Source organism: Microcaecilia unicolor, chromosome 8 (assembly GCF_901765095.1).
Source record: "Microcaecilia unicolor chromosome 8, aMicUni1.1, whole genome shotgun sequence".
NCBI classification, from domain to species: Eukaryota; Metazoa; Chordata; class Amphibia; order Gymnophiona; family Siphonopidae; genus Microcaecilia; species Microcaecilia unicolor.
Window position 1 is genome coordinate 99,632,731 of NC_044038.1, and position 23,184 is coordinate 99,655,914.

General features: G+C 46.3%; 1 pseudogene; it reads left to right on the forward strand.

The window, feature by feature from the left end:
- The window catches only part of LOC115476806, a 638,208-nt pseudogene that overhangs the window by 12,554 nt on the left and 602,470 nt on the right, over positions 1-23,184 (forward strand).

The following is a 23,184-nucleotide window of genomic DNA, read 5'->3' on the forward strand; positions in this document are numbered from 1 at the left end:
GCCAGCCTCAGATGTCATACTCAAGTCCATGACAGCGCATGCAGGTCCCTGGAGCAGTTTTAGTGGGTACTGCAGTGCACTTCTGACAGGTGGACCCAGGCCCATATCCCCCCTACCTGTTACATTTGTGGAGGAAACAGCAAACTCTCCAAAACCCACCACAAACCCACTGTATACACATCTAGGTGCCCCCTTCACCCGTAAGGGCTATGGTAGTGGTGTACAGTTGTGGGTAGTGGGTTTTTTTTTGGGGGGGGGGGGGTTGGGGGGCTCAGCATACAAGGTAAGGGAGCCGTGTACCTGGGAGCATTTTATGAAGTCCACTGCAGTGCCCCCTAGGTTGCCCGATTGGTGTCCTGGCATGTCAGGGGGACCAGGGCACTACAAATGCTGGCTCCTCCCATGCCCAAATGGCTTGCATTAGGACGTTTTTGACATGGACGTCTTTGGTTTCAAAAATCGCCGAAAGTCAGAAACTTCCATGTCTAGGGACGTCCAAATTTAAGGATTTGGTCGTCCCTGGTGGCATTTTCAAAACGAAAGATGGACGTCCATCTTGTTTCGAAAATATGGGTTTCCCTGCCCTTGGGTTTTGCCATTTTGCAAGAACGTCCAAATTGGAACTTGGACATTCCTTTCGAAAATGCCCCTCCTTATCTCTCAATTATGTATTTGTCTTCCCTGAGTGCCCCTTTAACCCTTCGATCATCTAGCGGTCCAACTGATTCTTTTGCCAGCTTCTTGCTTTTAATATATCTAAAAAAAAAATTTTACTACATATTTTTGCCTCCAGCGCAACCTTTTTTTTCAAAGTACCTCTTTGCCTTCCTTATCAGCACTTTTGATTTGCCATTCCTTATGCTGATTCTTATTATTTTCAGTCAGATCCTTCTTTCATTTTCTGAAGGATTTTCTTTTAGGTTAGTGATAGGCAAAATAAAAATATAAAAAGCAAATTTTATCAACTAATCTCCATAGTCTTTTCCACTTAGTTTTAAAACCTTTGTACCACACCATTAACAGATAGAATCTAGCAGGCACTGCAGGATCCCTTCCATCTGTTTTTGAGGTTTCTTTGGACCTTTTCATCACCCTGACTTCACAAGGACCCTTCTTGAGAACTGTTACTTCCAGTTCTGCTTTTGCTTTGTGCAGCAGGTTCTCCTCCATTGTTGCAGGTGTCAGCATCCATTGAAACACGGCCTGTGTCGGGTCTTTAAGACTAGTGCACTGAATCAAAGAAAATTTAATCCGTACCAAATAAGGAAATTAAAAACTTTAAAGGGAACTTAAAATTAGCCCCTACTTTTTCTTTATGTTTATTATTATTATTAACATTTGTATAGCGCTACCAGACGCACGCAGCGCTGAACACATGACATAGAGAGACAGTCCCTGCTCAATAGAGCTTACAATCTAAAAATAATACAGACAGACAAGACAATTAAGGGCAAAGGAAGTACTGGGTGAGAAGGAACAAGGGGAGACAATTGAGTAGTAGCTAGGAGCCAAAAGCAGTGGTGAAAAGGTGGGTTTTCAGCATAGATTTGAAAACAGGTAGAGATGGAGCTAGACGTACAGGCTCAGGAAGTCTATTCCAGGTATAAGGTGCCGCGAGGGAAAAGGAACGAAGCCTGGAGTTAGCAGTGGAGGAGAAGGGGGATGACAAGAGAGATTTGTCCAGTGAGCGGAGTTTACGGGGAGGAATGTAGGGAGAGATGAGAGTGGAGAGGTAATGGGGAGCTGTAGAATGGATGCATTTAAAGGTCAGTAAGAGAAGTTTGAATTGTATGTGGAAGCGGACAGGGAGCCAGTGAAGTGACTTGAGGAGTGGGCTAGTGTGGGTATAACGATTTTGGCGGAAAATAGGTCGTGCTGCAGAATTTTGATTCAGGTTTTCGTCTTGACGAAGGCTAGTTGGGCAAAGGCATACCATTTTCTTTTCTGTAATGGAATGTAAAGTGTTAAATTGTTATAAATAAAGAAAATATGCCCCCTCCATGGAAGATATTATGATAAAAGGTGATTGAAAAGATGATAATTATTTTGAGAATGACAATAAGATACTAGTAATAGGGAGTGCCTGGTTAAATTGTGTTGACTGGCCCAACTGCTAATATTCAGTGACACAGGGCCGTGCCAAGGGTCTCTGGTGCCCCCCTGCAGACTATCAGTTGGTGGTGCCCCCCCCCTCCCCCCCCCCCCCCCCGTCTCACTTCTTCATTAGATGTTTCTCCATTGCTACCTGTCTTTCCTTTAGACTGAAAACTACAGGCCCAGCCAGACCTGACAAAAGGGTCTACCACACCCTTCAATGTCAAGCATATACTAGAAGACTGTAAATTAGCTTACACAGGAAAGCAGTTTAAAAAAATAAACACAATTCCTGCTGTTTCTTAACACTGCTCGCCAGAGAAAGCACTGCCTTTATAAAGAGGCTTTTCAGTGGGACTTAGCCTATTAAAAACTATTAGCACAATTAGGAATGGCCAGCCCTTGTAACTGCAGAGACCTAAGCTTTGATTATGCATGTTCCTGTCTTTGTTACAGTGGGGGGGGGGGGGGGGGTGTCTCTTCATCTCATTTACACAGTTTGACCTCCCTGGCTCACTGGGAGCCCAGTCTCTTGGAGACTGCTATTGTAAGAACTTGTCAGCAAGCACCTCTCCGTGCTGTCTGCTCTCAACCTGCACCTCTCCGTGCTGTCTGTCTTCACCCACACAAGAGCTTGTGAGCATGACACAGGAGACCTCGTGGCACTCTGCTGACTTGCCTCTGGAACTCGACCGCTCCCACTATCCCCACTCAGGAGACCTCCTCTGGAGACTGACGCCTTTTCCACTCAGCTTCACTTTGAGTTCTCTAGTCCCCAAGAACCCGCCTGTAGTCAGTGGGCCTTTCTGGGTATTGCCTGGGTCCCACCAACCCTCTGCTCTTCCCTTCCCTTTGGTTTCAACTTTCAGTCACTGTTATTCAACTGTCAAGGGTAGCAGGGATTCTCTGGTGTCCTTGTCTTCAGGGGGTTATTCAACAACAAGGTCCCATCTGGGATAGTGCCCTTTGTAACCCCCACAGGGGCGCTCTCTGGTGTGCATTGGCCCTCTAGTGGCTCCTGCCGGGCCTCACCAGCCTTTTGCCTCAGAGAACCACCTTGAAACCAGACTTCTCTGTGACTACATTCATTCAGGCCTCTAGGTTTGGTCCTCCCCTTTCCCTCAGGGTGACCTCTTCCTTAACCTGCAGTCCTGGCCCGGCCTCCCCGCTGTATCACCTGGTAACCGACCCACCTTACCAGTTCTTCTGGTGGGGCCCCCAGGTCACCCTTCTCTGGAAGATCTCACAGCTTCCTCTGCTTGCAAAAATATGCAAATTAGCTGGTTGCATGTAAATTCAGTTTATTAGCTAGGTTACAGTCTTGTGGGAACCTGGCTTGCCCACTATTAATCTGTTACTGCGATTCACCCCGGAGACCATTTACTGGGGACATCTGGGTCTCAGGGTGTAACAGCCTCCTCCCCTGGATAGGACCTTCTTTATTCACATTAACCTTACAGTACTATCCTCCACCCCATGGCTGTTTGTTCTTTTAAACACTTCAGTAGCAATTGTTCATACCCCTAGTACCCAGTGCCTGGTCCCCACCAGATAAGTACCTCATTGGGTTTGGAGGGAACCTTCTCCTAACCTTTCTCTTGAGCTCTCCTTCAGCCAGCCTCTTTCTTCAGTTCCTGGCTTATAATGCTCCAGTTCTGGGTGTTGCAGGTCAGGTCCGGTCCGGTCCGGTCCCGCCCCCCCCCCCCCCCCCCCCATCTTCTCTCTCCTCCCTTGGCTAGAGGAAGCTTTTTATAGGATGCCCAATAATCCACTCCACCTTTCTTTAGGCCTCTCCCCCTGCTTCCAGAAAGGTCCGCACCCAGAACTTTCTCCCCCTATCCAGCTTCCACTCAGAGAGTCCCCCTGGTGGCCTCCCAGGGAAGTACAAGTCCTATGCTAGGAGCACCCCCTAGCTGTTCCTTCTGGTCACTACCATGGACTATACTACTTGGCTCCCTCTAGTGGCCAGATCAGGACATTTTAGGTTTTCAATGGGAGAGCGCCCTCTGGTGGCCTCCTCATGTAAGGGCAGACACTGTGGTTATCACACTATACATTGCAAAATAAGATAGCAGATGTAAACACTAAAATGAAAATAAAACGATTTTTTTCTACCTTTGTTGGTTGGTGACTTTCTTTTTCTGATCATGCTGGCCCAGTATCTGATTCTGTTGCTGGTATCTGTCCTCTTAACTCTGTTTCCAGGGCTTCCTTTCCACTGTATGTATCCCTCATTGATAAGTCTCTGACTCTAAAGTTTAGCAATTTCATTAAAGCAAAATGTATTTTCAAATATCACAAACTCTCCCTATCCAAGCAGAATGTTTTATATAAAAACAAACACACAAAAAAAGCAATCAGATTTTTACTTACCAGCTATTCTACACTATACGTCAGCTAAACTTCCTCTTTGAAGCTCAGCCAATTAAATGGATTTTAGCTGTAGCTATGATAATTATGTTCACATCATTGCAGTCATGCCTTGCCCTCCTCTCAGTGTACATGCTCAAAAAACAAAAACTTTGAACCACTTACAGATAACAATTACACTATTTATTTTTTATTTCTCCCAGTCTCACTTGCACACCTGCCTCCAAACCTGTTCTCTTTAATTTGAATGTTGTTCCAGCTCACCCTGAATGAAAGTTGTTCACACACCAAAGCCATAAATAGCTGCTGGTTGTACTCTTTGAAACAGCTTTAGCAGAGCAGTGTGTCTGTCTCAGCACTGGTGAGCTACCTTCACTTCCTGATGTGGGAAGGGCAGGGGAGAGAGGAGAATCACAACTTCAGGTAAAAGATTTTGCAAGTGAGTGGTGCCCTCTAGAGGTCAGCGCCCCCCTGCCTTGCTTACCTCGCTTACTGTGTCAGCACGGCCCTGAGTGACACTGACAGCAGTGGCACTATCTAGCTAAGGTCAGAGCAGTCCAGGGTACAGTTGGAGCAGACCTGGAAATTATCTGGGAACCACAGATATCCAATACCATTGAATATCTGTACCATGATGGACCGTATATAATGTAATCCTAACTATGCTCAATTAGCTTTCCAGGTAGAAAAGTAAATATCCATCTTAGCTGGATAATTTCCAGGTCCCACTAAACACCCAAATATTCAGTGTACCAGGATATGTGCCGACACTGAATACCCATGCCTAATTCTGCCTTTGGCAGTCATAAAAACTGACTACTGTGGACTGTATATTCGGAATGTTTATAGTGGTTTCTTTGTGATAACCTCTGTATTTGATATTGATAAACAAAAGATGGCTAAGCCCACTGCATGCAAGTTTTCCTTCAGCCTACAAAATCAGTAGCCTTATAACAAAGCTGATAGTGGTGATGAAAATGAAAATGAAAATGAAGATGTTAATAATAACCCTTGGTATCTTATAGGTGAATAACCAGAGATTGCGTCTACCTATTTCTTTAAATGGTGGCAAACTTCAGCTTTACCAGACGGGGGACTCTCTTCTTGTTCAGAGTGACTTCAGTTTGAAAGTGTATTATGACTGGAACCAATACTTAAAAGTGGTAATTTCTAGCAGCTACTTTGAGAGTGTCTGTGGAATGTGTGGCAACTACAACGGGAATCCAAATGATGATTTTATGACTACAAACAGTGTGGCAGCCCCCAATGCTATTGATTTTGGAAAAAGCTGGAAGGTGGAAGATGGTGACAGGTTTTGCTGGCATGATTGCAATGGGCAATGCAAGGCTTGTAATCAGGGTGTGCTGAAGAGTTTTGAGAACGAGCTTAGCTGTGGCTTGATCACTAAGCTGGTGGATGGTCCCTTCAGAGAGTGCCATGCTGTGAATAACCCCAAAATTTATATGGACAACTGTGTGTATGATATGTGCATGACTGATGGCTACAAGCAAACCCTATGCCAAGCCTTGAAGACTTATGCTGATGCCTGCCAGAGGCAGAACATTGTCATCTATGAATGGAGGAAAATAGCTGGATGCCGTGAGTAAAGCATTAAATACATTCAAGAGTGTCACAAGTTTTGCAAGAGAAATTTACATAATAGGCAGAAGGATGGGAGTCTGAAAAAAAAGGACTAAATTAAAGTCCTACAGCTTTCTGTGAATATTTTAGCTATATGCTTTCTTTTGCTGAGGTTTTTCTCTGGCGCCCAATTTATGCCTTGGGCAAAATCTTTATTTCAAAACAACACAGCACAAAGAGATGGCACATGCAAAATGCTGGGAATTTTATTTATATGGATTTAGCTCATATCTTTTTTGAGTTGTAGCTCAAGGTGAGTTACATTTAGATACAATAGGTAATGTTTTTATCATTTTTGTCTAGTCTTTAAGGGGTCCTTATCTGCATTAAAAGGTGGTCTTGGCATGCCCTTGTGCGGGTCTTTCCATGTGCTAAGGAACTTTTAGCGCAGCCGGACAATAGCCGACTCTGAATGAATGGTCATGTGCTAATGTTATTGAAAAATGTTATGGCAAATATCTCGCTGCTAAGCATACTCAAATCAAAAAGAATAACAAGTTTGGTTGATTTTACTTCATTCAAATTTGATTTTTTAGTTTTAAAGGTCTATTGTTTTAGAGGAAGGAAAAGACCTCAGATGCTCAGCCTGTTGTCACTGTTTTTACAACAAAAAAAACCATGTCAACATCCTCACATGTCTGAAAAACCTCCTCTTTTATTTTCAAAGATTTGTATATGCTTTTGGTTAATTCTATACTGGTGATTCACATTAGTTACTTGTACTTTGTGACTGAAATGAAATCTACAGTTTCCAATTGAAATGTTAGAACTTGAAAGGCACTTATCTGTTTCCAAAAAATTCTTCTCTTGTTTGTTCGGTTTACTCAACAGAGCGCCTCCGTTTCACAATATGCTTCTTCAGGAGCCAAAACTAAGAAGTGCACATCTGTGTTTACAAAAATATACTGTTGAGTTTGCTAAAATATATATTTTTTATACAGAAATGCTTCCCATTTGATTTTGCTGTTCAATCCTTTAGGGAAAAGGGATTTCAGCCTGTATATCCACTTCTGTTCTTGCTGAATCAATTTGCGACCCGTCTCCTCCCGTAATTGTTTCTACTACTTGATCTATAGCGATGCATTTATAATCTTCAAACTTGTGTTGTTGTGCTGTTTTTGATGGGATATATTGTATTTATGTTCGCTTAATCTTTGTTTTAAAGTCCAAGTGGTTTTTCCCACATAAAGTTTTTGGCAAGGGCAAATCAAAGCATAACCCACATGTGTACTGCTGCAGTCCATGTTGCACCTAAGAATGTAATGTTTATTGTCAATTGGATTGACAAAATCTTTAGAACACAACATGTGACGGCAAAATGTACAGGATCCACAACTAGTATGACCATTAATGACCTCAGCTGAAGTTGATATATCGTTCATTTGCAATATTTCTCTGATATTTACATTGCGAGAATAAGCTATTCTTAAATGCTGATCTTTGAACACTGGATGAGTTTGAATGATTCTTCAATGCTTCTTAATGATTTTATTAGCTAAGGGAGCTGCGTGCGTATATTTTCTGACACATGTTGTAAGTCCATGGAATCTTTTGCGTGTTGATTAAAGTTCAACAGTAAGTTTCTGATTATACTTGGCTCTTGTGTAAAACTGTTTAAGAATTCTATTGGGGTAACCCATTCCTAGCAATTTGACTGTAAGACTTTTGAAAAGTTTTTGAAACTGTCTTTTTCGGTACATATTCTTAAATATTGTGAGAATGGTAAACTTTGCTTTATAGCTATAGGATGATTGCTTTGATAATGCAAAAGTGAGTTGTAGTCGGTCTTCTTAATGAAAACTTCTGTTGTAAATTTTTGGATGTCTTGTTTTACTATCACATCAAAAAATGCAATGTGTTTCTTGGAATATTGCATAGTGAACTGTATGTTCACATCTCGTTGATTCAACCATTGATGAAACTCCACGAGACCCCCCTGTCCAGAGAACAAATATGTTATCTGTGCATCAATGCCATGCATAGATGTGAGGAGACCACTGATTTCTTTCGACCCATTTTTGCTCGGTGGATCATATACAAACACGACACTGATGGGGCAAATGTAGCACCCATTGCTACTCCCTGTTTTTGCAAAGAAAATTTTTAAATAAATGCAAACAAATTTTTTGTTAAAGCAATGTTCGCTACTACTAACAAGAATGTTGTGGGACTTGCTGAGGTCAAGGTCTGGAGTCTAGACTATATTCTAGAATTTGCATGCAGGCTTGTTGCGATAAAGGGGTGTATAAGGCAACAACATCAAAATTCACCATGTAGAACGGAGAAGCGTGAGTAAGTATAGCTGCTATAATTTTTAAAAAGTGTGTAGTATCTTTTATATATGATTTCCCTTCTTTAACCAATGGTTGTAAGAACCAGTCTACATACTGAGACAATCAGGCTCATTTTCAAAAGAGAAGGACGCCCATCTTTCGACACAAATCGGGAGATGGGCGTCCTTCTCACAGGGTCGTCCAAATCAGTATAATCGAAAGCCGATTTTGGACGTCCCCAACTGCTTTCCGTCGCAGGGATGGCCAAAGTTCAAGGGGGCGTATCAGATGCGTAGTGAAGGCGGGACTTGGGCATGCCTAACACATGGACATCCTCGACCCATAATGGAAAAAAAAGGGCGTCCCTGACGAGCACTTGGACAACTTTACCTGGTCCTGTTTTTCTTATGACCAAGGCACAAAAGGTGGCCAAAATGACCAGATGACCACCGGAGAGAATCGGGGATGACCTCCTCTTACTCCACCAGTGGTCACTAATCCCCTCCCACCCTCAAAAAACATCTTTAAAAATATTTTTTGCCAGCCTCAGATGCCATACTCAGCTCCATCACAGCAGTATGCAGGTCCCTGGAGCAGTTTTAGTGGGTGCAGTGCACTTCAGTCAGATGGACCCAGGCCCATCCCCAGCCCTACCTGTTACGTTTGTGGAGGAAACAGCAAGCCCTCCAAAACCCACCAGAAACCCACTGTACCCACATATAGGTGCCCCCCTTCACCCGTAAGGGCTATGGTAGTGGTATACAGTTGTGGGTAGTGGGTTTTAGTGGGGGGTTGGGGGCTCAGCAGACAAGGTAAGGGAGCTGTGTTCCTGGGAGCATTTTATGAAGTCCACTGCAGTGCCCCCTAGGGTGCCCGGTTGATGTCCTGGCATGTCAGGGGGACCAGTGCACTACAAATGCTGGCTCCTCCCATGACCAAAGGGCTTGCATTTGGTCATTTCTGAGATGGGTGTCCTTGGTTTCCATTATCACCGAAAATCAGACACGACCAAGTCCAGGGAAGACCATCTCTAAGGACGACCTAAATTTCAAGATTTGGGTGTCCCCGACCGTATTATCGAAACGAAAGATGAACATCCATCTTGCAACATAGTAACATAATAGATGACGGCAGAAAAAGACCTGCACGGTCCATCCAGTCTGCCCAACAAGATAAACTCACATGTGCTACTTTTTGTGTATACCTTACCTTGATTTGTACCTGTCCTTTTCCGGGCATAGACCGTATAAGTCTGCCCAGCACTATCCCCACCTCCAAACCACCAGTCCCGCCTCCCACCACCGGCTCTGGCACAGACCGTATAAGTCTGCCCAGCACCATCTCCGTCTCCCGCCACCGGCTTTGCCACCCAATCTCGTCTAAGCTCCTTAGGATCCATTCCTTCTGAGCAGGATTCCTTTATGTTTATCCCACGCATGTTTGAATTCTGTTACCGTTTTCGTTTCCACCACCTCCCGCGGGAGGGCATTCCAAGCATCCACTACTCTCTCCGTGAAAAAATACTTCCTGACATTTTTCTTGAGTCTGCCCCCCTTCAATCTCATTTCATGTCCTCTCGTTCTACTGCCTTCGCATCTCCGGAAAAGGTTAGTTTGCAGATTAATACCTTTCAAATATTTGAACATCTGTATCATATCACCCCTGTTTCTCCTTTCCTCCAGAGTATACATGTTCAGGTCCGCAAGTCTCTCCTCATACGTCTTGTAATGCAAATCCCATACCATTCTCGTAGCTTTTCTTTGCACCGCTTCAATTCTTTTTACATCCTTCGCAAGATACGGCCTCCAGAACTGAACACAATACTCCAGGTGGGGCCTCACCAACGACTTATACAGGGGCATCAACACCCCCTTTCTTCTGCTGGTCACACCTCTCTCTATACAGCCTAACAACCTTCTAGCTAGGGCCACCGCCTTGTCACACTGTTTCATCGCCTTCAAATCCTCAGATACTATCACCCCAAAATCCCTCTCCCCATCCGTACCTATCAGACTCTCCACGCCTAACACATACGTCTCCCGTGGATTTCTACTCCCTAAGTGCATCACTTTGCATTTCTTCGCATTGAATTTTAATTGCCAAACCTTAGACCATTCTTCTAGCTTCCGTAGGTCCTTTTTCATGTTTTCCACTCCCTCCGGGGTGTCCACTCTGTTACAGATCTTAGTATCATCCGCAAATAGGCAAACGTTACCTTCTAACTCTTCGGCTATGTCACTCACAAATATATTGAACAGAATCGGCCCCAGCACCGATCCTTGAGGCACTCCACTACTCACCTTTCGCTCCTCCGAGTGAATTCCATTCACCACCACCCTCTGGGGTCTGTCTGTCAATCAGTTCCTAATCCAGTTCACCACTTCGGGTCCTATCTTCAGCCCATCAAGTTTATTTAAGAGCCTCCTGTGGGGAACCGTGTCAAAAGCTTAGCTAAAATCTAAGTAGATTACGTCCATTGCTCGTCCCTGATTCAATTCTCCTGTCACCCAATCAAAGAATTCAATGAGGTTCGTTTGGCGCGATTTCCCTTTGGTAAAACCATGTTGTCTCGGATCTAACCATGTTGTCTCGGATCTTGCAACTTATTGGCTTACAGGAAATTCACTATCCTTTCCTTCAGCATCGCTTCCATTACTTTTCCAGTAACCGAAGTGAGGCTTACCGGCCTGTAGTTTCCAGCTTCTTCCCTATCACCACTTTTGTGAAGAGGGACCACATCCGCCGTTCTCCAATCCCTCGGAACCTCTCCCGTTTCCAAGGATTTATTAAACAAATCTTTAAGAGGACCTTTCAGTTTCATCCGGTATTCCTCCTCGTGTTCCTTTTCTTGAGTTTTTTTGTAACATAGTAACATAGTAGATGACGGCAGAAAAAGACCTGCATGGTCCATCCAGTCTGCCCAACAAGATAAACTCATATGTGTATACCTTTCCTTGATTTCTACCTGCCTTTTTCAGGGCACAGACTGTACAAGTCTGCCCAGCAGTATTTCCCGCCTCCCAACCACCAGTCCCGCCTCCCATCTCCGGCTCTGGCACAGACCGTATAAGTCTGCCCTCCACTATCCTCGCCTCCCAACTACCAACCTCTCTTCCCCCACCTGCTCCGCCACCCAATTTTGGCTAAGCTTCTGAGGATCCATTCCTACTGCACAGGATTCCTTTATGCACATCCCACGCATGTTTGAATTCCGTTACCGTTTTCATCTGCACCACCTCCCGCGGGAGGGCATTCCAAGCATCCACCACCCTCTCTGTGAAAAAAATACTTCCTGACATCTTTTTTAAGTCTGCCCCCCTTCAATCTCATTTCATGTCCTCTCGTTCTACCGCCTTCCCATCTCCGGAAAAGATTTCTTTGCGGATTAATACCTTTCAAGTATTTGAACGTCTGTATCATATCACCCCTGTTCCTCCTTTCCTCCAGGGTATACATGTTCAGGTCAGCAAGTCTCTGCTCATACGTTGTTTCGATAATATGGGTTTCCCCGCCCCTCCATCGGGACGTTTTGCGAGGACGTCCTCAACAAAACTTGGGCGTCCCATTCGATTATGCCCCTTAATGGCTCCAAGAGCAAGTTGTTTGAAGCAACTATTGGACGGCCCGGTGGAAATAATCCAATAGCTATAAAGCCAGTGCTTTTTTTGTGCCGGTACGCAACGGTACGGCGTACCGGCACCTTTTTTTTTTGCTCCCCCCGCCCCGTGAGTCCATGTCCCGCACGCAGTGCCAGCCCCCATTTCCGGCCGCTGCTGCTTCTCCTATTGAGCAGCAGCGGCCGCTACACAAAGAAAAAGATTTTTAAAAAACTTCAAACCTGGCTGAAACGCGGCACTCCGGCACTGTAGACAGCCATTAGGCATTGGCTGTTGCCCCGCAGCCGCTCCTCCTCTTGCCTCTACGTCACTGCGCTCCTCCGGGGTCTTCCTCCAGGGGCAGTGACGTAGAGGCAAGAGGAGGAGCGGCTGCAGGGCAACAGTCAATGCCTAATAGCTGTCTACAGTGCCGGGGTGCCGCGTTCAGCCAGGTTTCAATTTTTTTTTTTAAATCTTGTTTTTCTTTGTGTAGCAGCCGCTGCTGCTCAACAGGAGAAGCAGCAGCGGCCAGAAATAGGGGCTGGTGCCGCGTGCATCGCGACTTCGCGCCTTCACGGGAAACTTGGCAGGGAGAGGGAAACCAACAGAGGGAATGATTGGGGAGAGAGAAAGAGGGAAAACAACAGAGGAAAGGATTGGGGAGAGAGAGAAAGAGGGAAAACAACAGAGGGAAGGATTGGGGAGAGAGAGAAAGAGGGAAAACAACAGAGGGAAGGATTGGGGAGAGAGAGAGAGAGGGAAAACAACAAAGGAAAGGATTGGGGAGAGAGAGAGAGAGGGAAAACAACAGAGGGAAGGATTGGGGAGAGAGAGAAAGAGGGAAAACAACAGAGGGAAGGATTGGGGAGAGAGAAAGCGGGAAAACAACAGAGGGAAGGATTGGGGAGAGAGAGAAAGAGGGAAAACAACAGAGGAAAGGATTGGGGAGAGAGAAAGAGGGAAAACAACAGAGGGACGGATTGGGGAGAGAGAGAAAGAGGGAAAACAACAAAGGAAAGGATTGGGGAGAGAGAGGGAAAACAACAGAGGGAAGGATTGGGGAGAGAGAGAAAGAGGGAAAACAACAGAGGGAAGGATTGGGGAGAGAGAGAAAGAGGGAAAACAACAGAGGGAAGGATTGGGGAGAGAGAGGAAAAACAACAGAGGGAAGGATTGGGGAGAGAGAGGGGAAAACAGATGGAAGGATGGGGAGAGAGGGGAAAACAGATGGAAGGATGGGGAGAGAGAGGGAAAAACAGATGGAAGGATTGGGGAGCGAGTGGAAAAACAGATGGAAGGATGGGGAGAGAGAGAGAAAGAGGGAAAACAACAGGGAAGGATTGGGGAGAGAGAGAAAGAGGGAAAACAACAGAGGGAAGGATTGGGGAGAGAGAGGGGAAAACAGATGGAAGGATTGGGGAGAGGGGAAAAACAGATGGAAGGATGGGGAGAGAGAGGGAAAAACACAGATGGAAGGATTGGGGAGAGGGAAAAACAGATGGAAGGATGGGGAAAGAGAGAGGGAAAACAGATGGAAGGATGGGGAGAGAGGGGGAAAAACAGATGGAAGGATGGGGAGAGAGAGGGAAAAACAGATGGAAGGATGGGGAGAGAGCGAGGGAAAACGGAAGGATAGGGAGAGAAAGAGGGAAGACGCTGGATGGAAGAATGCAGAAAGAAATAGGGGAGACACTGGAAGGATGGGGAGAGAAAGCAGAGCTGCTGGATGGAAAAGGGGAATAGAGAAAGACTGGAGAATAAGAGGAAGGGGCATGGGGAGAACAAGGGTGAGGAAAAGATGAAAAGCCACAGGTAGATGAAGGAAATTAAAGAATGGATAGTAAGAATGAATTAAATCTGGACAGAGAGAGAGCCTGAAAAATATTGAAGAAAGCAAAGAAAAAGGAGACAAAAATGACAAATGGCACAGAAGAGTTAAGCGAAAATAAAGGAAAGGAGAATCACAGACTGGGACCAATATGGAAAGAAAAACAGTCACCAGACAACAAAGGTAGAAAAAAATCATTTTATTTTCATTTTAATGTTTGTAATATGTCCAATTTGAGAATTTACATTGGCTGTCTTATTTTGCACTGGGTATACTGGAGCTGTAAGAGCTTACAGAGATTATTTATAATGAAAAAAAATCACGTTATTTTTTTCTCCTATAGTACTGTAATATTTTCAATGATGTCTGTTTATCTGCGCCATGGCTGGTATAGGGGGTGTGGTTAATGTGGGTGTGGCTATCATAGGGGTGGAGCCATATGTGGTGACCCCGCCCATAATGAGTACCGGCACCTTTTTTTCTACAAAAAAAGCACTGTATAAAGCAAAGTTTACTATTCTCACAATATTAAAGATATCAGAGAATATGCACCGAAAAAGTCAGTTTCAAAAAAATTTCAAAAATTCATACAGACAAATTACTAGGAAGGGGTTACCCCAATAGAATTCTTAAACAGGCTTACACAAAAGCCAAGTATAATCAGAGAGACTTACTGTTGGCTGGAGGAGTGGCCTAGTGGTTAGGGTGGTGGACTTTGGTCCTGAGGAACTGAGTTTGATTCCCACTTCAGGGACAGGCAGCTCCTTGTGACTCTGGGCAAGTCACTTAACCCTCCATTACCCCAGGTACAAATAAGTACCTGTATACAATATGTAAGCCGCATTGAGCCTGCCTTGAGTGGGAAAGCATGGGGTACAAATGTAATAAAAATAATCAACATGCAAAAGATTCCATGGACTTACAAACACATGTCATAAAATATACACAAGCAGCTCCCTTAGCTACTAAAATCATTAAGAAGCATTCAAGAATCATTCAAACTCATCCAGTGTTCAAAGATCAGCATTTAAGAATAGCTTATTCTCGCAATGTAAACATCAGAGAAATGTTGCAAATGAACAATATAACAACAACTTCAGCTGAGGCCATTAATGGTCATACCATTTGTGGATCCTGTACATGTTGCATTCTAAAGATTTTATCAATCTAATTGACAATAAGCATTATTAGGCGCAACATGGACTGCTTTGATTTGCCCTTGACAAAAGTTTTATGTGGGAAAAACCACTAGGGTTTAAAACAGAGATTAAGCAAACATAAATACAATCCTGCTTATAATCGAAAGAGAAAAACACCTATAGTGCGACCCAAATCGGGAGATAGACGTTTATCTCCCCAAAACGAATAAATCAGTATAATGGAAGCAAAACTTTCAGTGCATCCGCAACTAAGGGGTGTGTCGGGGGCATGTTAGGGGCGGTGTTCCGAGGTGGTCGTCTGCAACGTATAACGGATAGTGAAATAATTTTGGGTGGGCGGGAACATGGGCATCATTGCTTAAACCCGAAATAAAAGCGACCAGAGCAAGGGGGAAATCGTCTTTAGACCCATTAGCGATTGTGTGGAGTTGGAGAGTGGTGAGATCGGTGTTGGGAGAGAGCTGAATTGTTGGTTGCAGAGAAAGCTGAGTGTGTGGAGTACCTGTTACGTTCGTCTGTCTGCCCTAGTCGGAACGTTGTCACCCTCACCTGCCTCTTTTGTGTCTTACCTTTTGACCTTTCCCTATTCCTCCTCCTTGCTCTATCGGTCCCTTCCCCTCCCCCTATCCCTCTCCATTCACTGTTCCCACGTGTATATTGTATTCCTTGACCTCCATTTGTCTCTGTGTTGCCTGTACTGTTTGGCGAGTGAGTGGCCAGAGGGCGTGGTGGCTGGCAGTGAGAGATCTGTGTGCTGTTCTTGTTTTACTACTAGTACTAATACTTGCACTGGTGGGGATATGGATGCAGTTAATGCACTGGTGGCTGGCATGGTAGAGGAAGAGGCCACACACCGCAGGAGGTATTCACAGCCCCGAGTGTTCAGGCCCCGCACCACCTTCCTACACCTCACTGACCAGCAGTGTCTAACAAGGTTCAGGTTTGATGGGGCGACCATCGTGCAGCTTTGTGAGCAACTGAAACCCCTCCTTCAGCCCCAGACCCGTAGGAATAACCCCATCCCTGTCCACCTCAAAATCATTGCCTCTCTCTCTGTCCTGGCCACTGGGAGTTTTCAATCTGTATTAGCTGCTAACACAGGGCTCACCCAGGCTTCTATTTCACACTGTCTCAACCAGTTCCTGGATGCCTTTCTAACTCACACCTCTCACTACATCACTTTCCCCACCACCCCCCAGGCCCTGCACAACAACATGGCTGCCTTCTATGCTGTTGCTAGATTCCCCTTAGTCATAGGTGTGATTGACTGCACACACATCGCACTCAGACCCCCCCGGCCACACGAAGCCACCTACAGAAACAGGAAGGCATTTCATTCTATGAACATGCAAGTTGTGTGTGATGCCTAGGGTGAGATATTAGACGTGTGTGCCAGGTACCCCGGTTCCACCCACGATGCCTACATCCTACAGCACTCGGGCATCTTCCGCAGGTTTGAACGAGGGGAGTTCACTAGTGGATGGCTACTAGGTAAATGTAACATGGATGTACCCATACTATACCCCCTCCACTGGGCAACTCTCCGCCCTGCCTTTCTCCACCTCACTCCACAACCCACTATCCTAATCCCCCCCCCCCCCCCCTCCCCCCCCCCGTACCTGCTCCAAGCAATACACTCATCTATCTCATTCTGTTTTTCTCCAAAGGTGACCGAGGCTACCCTCAGAGGACGGGGCTCATGACCCCCGTGGTGCACCCACAACCAGGGGCAGAAGAAACCTACAACAGGAGGCATCGGAGCATCCGGGGGATCATTGAGCGGACCTTTGGCTTGGTGAAAAACCGGTTCCACTGTCTGGACCGGTCTGGAAGAGAGCTGCTCTACAGTCCAGAAAAAGTGGCCAAGATCTTTGTGGCGTGCTGCATGCTGCACAATTTGGCCCAGCGCAGAGGACAGCCTCTACCAGAGGAGCCACAGCCACCAGAGGAGGCCCCAGATGAGCAGGAAGAGGAGCCCCCTCCACCCCCAGCCCACAGAGCAGAGCTCACTGCTTACCAGCTTGGCGTCAGAGCCAGACAAAGACTCATAGAAACAAGTTTTCTGTGAAAGTAAGTAAGTGCACATTTATTTGTATTATTCACATAAGTGTTACCATCAATCAGACCCCCACCACCACCCACCAACCCTCACCCTCCAGCATGTGCCGTCACTTTCCCCGTCCCCTCCCCGTCCCCTCTTACCCCTCCCAAGGACTTCCTTTGCAGCTGGTGCTGCAGGGGAAGTCTGTTCAGACTCCTCTGATGGGCTGCTCCCACTGTCCTCCTCCGTATCCACACAGCAGCCTGCGGCTTCGGCTGCGCTGTGGAAATCTGGCCACCTTGTTGGCTGTAGCCTGGCCAGAGGACCCAGAAGGGGAGCTGGTTTGGTGGGTGCTGCACTAGTGGCTGCGGAGGCGGACGATCTCAATTCCCACCTCTTAACTGGTAGTTGCTGCCCACTGGAGGAGGTGGATGGCAGGTCTTGCTGCAGCAGCACCGGTGGAGTAGGTGCTGTGACCTGAGAGCGCAGGCCTTCAATGGTGTGCTGCAGCTGTTGGAGTTGCTGGAGCACCTCCTGGTGGGCTTGGTGCTGCGCCTGGAGCACCTCCTGGTGGGCTTGGTGCTACGCCTGGAGCACCTCCTGGTGGGCATGGCGCTGCGCCTGGAGCAGTTCCTGGTGGGCTTGGCGCTGCGCCTGCAGTGCCTCCTGCTGCAGCTCTAATTTTTGCTGCTGGTACTCCTCCAAGCGCACATTGTGCCGCAGGAAATCAGTGGCCAGTCGCAGTAGTTGCCTCCTTTGGCTGGATGGCCTCTGGCGAGGAGCTGGCCCCATAGGCACCCGGTATAAGAGGCTTGGACAGGCTAAGCCTCCCCTGCTGTGCTCTGAGGGGTTTAAATTGTTGATTTACCTCCATCCTCACAACAGGAGCTGCAGTGAAAGCCCTCTAGCCTTGTGTAACCAATTGTAGAAATTGGTTTATGGTTTGTTTACCTTACTGCTGGGAGAGCAGGGGAGGGGGGTGGTGGCTGGAGGTGTCCTGTGTTGCCAGGGAGATATTTAAGGAGGATGACTTCCTGACCTGCACTGAGGGCAGATAGCAGCAGAATCATAGTGGGCCAGCATGATCAGAAAAAGTCAGACAACAAAGGTAGAAAAGATCATTTTATTTTCATTATAGTGTTTGGAATATGTCCACTTTGAGAATCAGGTGCTCAACATTAAAAGTTTATATTTATTTAATATTTATGGCATTTTATCCCACATTAAACATGAATTAGGGTGTTTTGTGGCTCTACATGAGAATTATGATGATATGATCCCTTGTTTCATATTGTTGACGGTCTGCATTTTCCGTATGGGTGGTATATTGGTCTATTAGGTTCTGCCCAGTGTAATATTTATGGTACAGTAAGGTTCTGAGTGTGTTTTTGCACAAAGTTGTGCATAGTGTTTTGCAGTTGAGCGATTGTGCTTAGAATATGCTTTGAGCAACCACTTTATTCTTTGACATATGATACATATCTAATATCTAAATTTAATAAAAGGTATTAATTGTCATTATTTTATTTTTATTTTTTTTTCTGTGTGTTATCAGACAATTATGGATATAAGCTCCGCCCCCCCACCCCCTTTAGCCTCCCCAAACAGTTGGGCCACCGACCGCCTATGGCTGGCCCCCTATATGCATCCTCCTCATCAGCAAAGTCAACCGGTGGTAGAGGTCCAGCCTCTGCTGGTGGTGCTGGTGGAGGTTGAGCCTCTACTGCTGGTTCTGCTGCTGCAGGTGGTGGAGGTACAGCCTCTACTGCTGCTGCTGCAGCAGCAGGCGGTGGAGGTAGACGCTGTACTGCTGCTGTAGGTGGTGGAGGTTGAGGCTGTACTGCTGCTGTAGGTGGTGGAGGTTGAGGCTGTTCTGCTGGTGTAGGCCTTTGTTGGGATTGGAGGCCACTAGGGCCAGCCTCATCAGAGTCATCACCTGTATAGCACAAGGGTGAGGAAGTGTGTTGGTGAAAATAATCCACTTTTGTCTTTCAGCATTCATATACATTGCCCCACGCTTCATGACCCAGCAAAGAGAGATGGTGAGGAGGAATGGAATTGACATCCATGTGAAAGAGAGCACCACAGGCAGCTGGGTACAGGTGGTGGACAGACAGCCAAGAGAGGGACACCGCTCACAACTTTGTGGACAAGCTGTTTGTTGTATATTTGTTAAAGTGAAGGACATTTGAGCATGTCTTGTGTTACTACTGACTTGGTAGACTGCCTAGAACTGCTTTATGACCCCGATTACAGGCTCCTTAAGTTGCATGCATGTGGCCCACACTGACTAGAGCACAGAGGTGACAGAAGGAAATAGGCACAGTTTGGTGATGGGAAAATAGGAGGGAGTAGGAAGGAAGGGCCCCAAAGTTGTGCCACAGTAGTAACCTACACACACCCATAGGAGCCAAGTGTAAAGTATTATTGGGGGTGCTAAGCCCAATGCAAAGAACCCCTCCCTGGACACCTACATTATATTTCCTCAATATTGGGGGTGCTCAAACATCCACAGCACCCACAGAGTCTGCTCCTAGGACACACATTAATACTACCACTACTCAAATAGAGCTTTAAGATGCACACACAGGACAAGTAAGAGGGAAGCCAATGACTACGGTAGGGATAGGGAGTAAGGGTACAGAGCAAGTGAGTAGGGGTTAGGAGGTCAGGACACCATCATAAAGGTGGGCATTTATTCCACATATGAAGACAGCCTGAGACACACTCTGGTGAAACTCCTCCCTCCACCTCCCTCCTCCTGCCCTCCCCCCACTCCTCACCTCCCTCCCCCTGGCCCCAACTTGTATAACACAGTGTAGTGCAGCACAACAGATACCCCAACCTCATAATGGACAACCTATCTGAGCCCTCAGGCTGGGCTGAGGTTTCAAGGGACCCGATCCCGTGGATGCCCTCCTGGGGTAGGAGAGCGTGAACCATCACGGATTTAGTGAAGGGAAGTCTTGCCTCACCAATCTAATGCATTTTTTTGAGGGGGTAAGCAAACATGTGGACAATGGGGAGCCGGTTGATATTGTATATCTGGATTTTCAGAAGGCGTTTGACAAAGTGCCGCACGAAAGACTCCTGAAGAAATTGCTGAGTCATGGAATCGGAGGTAGGGTATTATTATGGATTAAGAACTGGTTGAAAGATAGGAAGCAGAGAGTAGGATTGCGTGGCCAGTATTCTCAGTGGAGGAGGGTAGTTAGTGGGGTCCCGCAGGGGTCTGTGCTGGGTCCGTTGCTTTTTAATGTATTTATAAATGACCTAGAGATGGGAATAACTAGTGAGGTAATTAAATTCGCCGATGACACAAAATTATTCAGGGTCGTCAAGTCGCAGGAGGAATGTGAACGATTACAGGAGGACCTTGCGAGACTGGGAGAATGGGCGTGCAAGTGGCAGATGAAGTTCAATGTTGACAAGTGCAAAGTGATGCATGTGGGTAAGAGGAACCCGAATTATAGCTACGTCTTGCAAGGTTCCGCGTTAGGAGTTACGGATCAAGAAAGGGATCTGGGTGTCGTCGTCGATGATACGCTGAAACCTTCTGCTCAGTGTGCTGCTGCGGCTAGGAAAGCGAATAGAATGTTGGGTGTTATTAGGAAGGGTATGGAGTCCAGGTGTGCGGATGTTATAATGCCGTTGTATCGCTCCATGGTGCGACCGCACCTGGAGTATTGTGTTCAGTACTGGTCTCCGTATCTCAAAAAAGATATAGTAGAATTGGAAAAGGTACAGCGAAGGGCGACGAAAATGATAGTGGGGATGGGACGACTTTCCTATGAAGAGAGGCTGAGAAGGCTAGGGCTTTTCAGCTTGGAGAAGAGACGGCTGAGGGGAGATATGATAGAAGTGTATAAAATAATGAGTGGAATGGATCGGGTGGATGTGAAGCGACTGTTCACGCTATCCAAAAATACTAGGACTAGAGGGCATGAGTTGAAGCTACAGTGTGGTAAATTTAAAACGAATCGGAGAAAATTTTTCTTCACCCAACGTGTAATTAGACTCTGGAATTCGTTGCCGGAGAACGTGGTACGGGCGGTTAGCTTGACGGAGTTTAAAAAGGGGTTAGATAGATTCCTAAAGGACAAGTCCATAGACCGCTATTAAATGGACTTGGAAAAATTCCGCATTTTTAGGTATAACTTGTCTGGAATGTTTTTACGTTTGGGGAGCGTGCCAGGTGCCCTTGACCTGGATTGGCCACTGTCGGTGACAGGATGCTGGGCTAGATGGACCTTTGGTCTTTCCCAGTATGGCACTACTTATGTACTTATGTACTTATATCAGCTTCATGGGGGTGAGGTTGGCTGTGTCATGTGCTGCAGGATTGGCCCCAGCCTTCCTCCTCACATCCCTCCTCAGCTTGCGCCACTTCCGCTTACAGTCCTCGACGTCTCTCCCACAATGGAAGACTGCATTCAGCCTGTCACATACCGCCTCCCATTCCCGCTGCTTTGTGGTAGCAGCCAGCCTCTGCCCTGTGGGAGCAAACAGATTGGTGTGCCTTTGCTCTATCTCCTGCACCAGGAGCTCCACCTCTGTATCTGAGAAATTACCCTTCCGGGTTGGGGGCTGGCGTGGCGGCATTGTACCAATGGGGTTTCGAAAATACGGAGTGGGCGTTTATATCATCGCCAGGAACGCCCATGTTGGATGGGGGATAGGCGTGTCTGATATGGGCGCTTTAATTTCGATTATACACACAATTCCTAAACGTGCCCAGTTGAGGTAGCGATTTGAAGTGCGTGATTTCGATTATGGGTAGATAACTATGGGCGTCCCCACCTGCCTTCCCCTTCTTGATTGCCATTTAACCCGCGATTTTATGCGCTGGGACTTTGGCCGTTCTGATTCACATTAGTTCACACGTTTTACCCTCACTTATATTAAGGGTTGTGTTTGGCAAGGTATGCTTCGGTACACCTGTGTATTTTTTGGGGTTGTTATTTGTGGTTGCCCTCAGCCCACAACGCTTCCATTTCCATCCTTTGAGCCTCTTCATGTCTCCCATTCTCTCTGCCTGGTTGTAGCAGGCAGTCTGTGGGAGCTAAGAAATTGCTACAATCGCCCCAAATCAAGCACCCCTCGGTAAGGGTCATTTCACTGAGGCAGATGTCCAGCTAATGTTCCAGAAGATAGAAGGCGCACTACACATTTTTGAAAGAGACGTTCATGGTAAGCTCTTGTTTCTCTGCCACCTCTTCTCTTTCTGCTCATCATCAAGGAGTGTCCATTCACTGTATGTAGTCTGCAGTCATCTCTTAGCTCTCTTTTCACCAGGTTCCTGTGCACTAGTTGGAGGCCATCAGCCCCGTACTGTGTGGTTCTGTCAGGTCCTCAATGCTGTGGGCCAGCTGTTGCAGCTGCTGTATTGGTTCCCGGTAGGTTCAATCCTTGTTTGTGTGCTGAACCCCAGTCCCCATTTATGAAATGGCCACCCATTCTCACTTTTGATAGGAGGGGGAGGGGGAACAATATAGGCAATTCATGTTTTTACCACAGTATTGAACACAGTCCTACAATCCTCCATAATTCTGGAACAACAACATTTCTAACATGTAGGCTGCAAACTAGTTTCAAGGTGGCCACAGGTACTGCCTACTGAGCCCTTAAGACATGGTGAGGGAGAGAGTTTGTGGTTACAGGTCCAAACCCAAATTACCTGCAGGTAGCTACACCCTGGTGGCTGCCGTGGCCTAGTGGTTAGATCACCAGCCTTATAATTACAAGGTTGTTGGTTCAATTCCCACTGCTGTGCTTTGTGATCTAGAGTGAGCCACTTAACCCTCCATTGTCTCAGGTAAAAACTTATAGTCCTCCTGGAACAAGGAAAGACCTAGAATGTAGGTCACCTTGACCTACTACTGAAAAAGGTGTGAGCAAACACCATATTTAATTGTACCCTTCTGTAACTCTTGTATTATATTGCAACTGTGATGCAGTAAGCCTTCATCTAATTGTTTTCCCTTTTCTCCTCAGCACTATATACCATTGCAGATGCATAGAATGTGAAAAGATGAGGCAGCTGTTTGTAGCTCCTTGGTGGGACCCCCCCCCCCCCCCCACCACCACCACCACCAATTTGGTATGGTTGTGGGTAAGGGTGTCTGGTGATCACACTAAGAAAACATCATTGTATGTGTTACCTAGGGTTATGTGCAAGAGT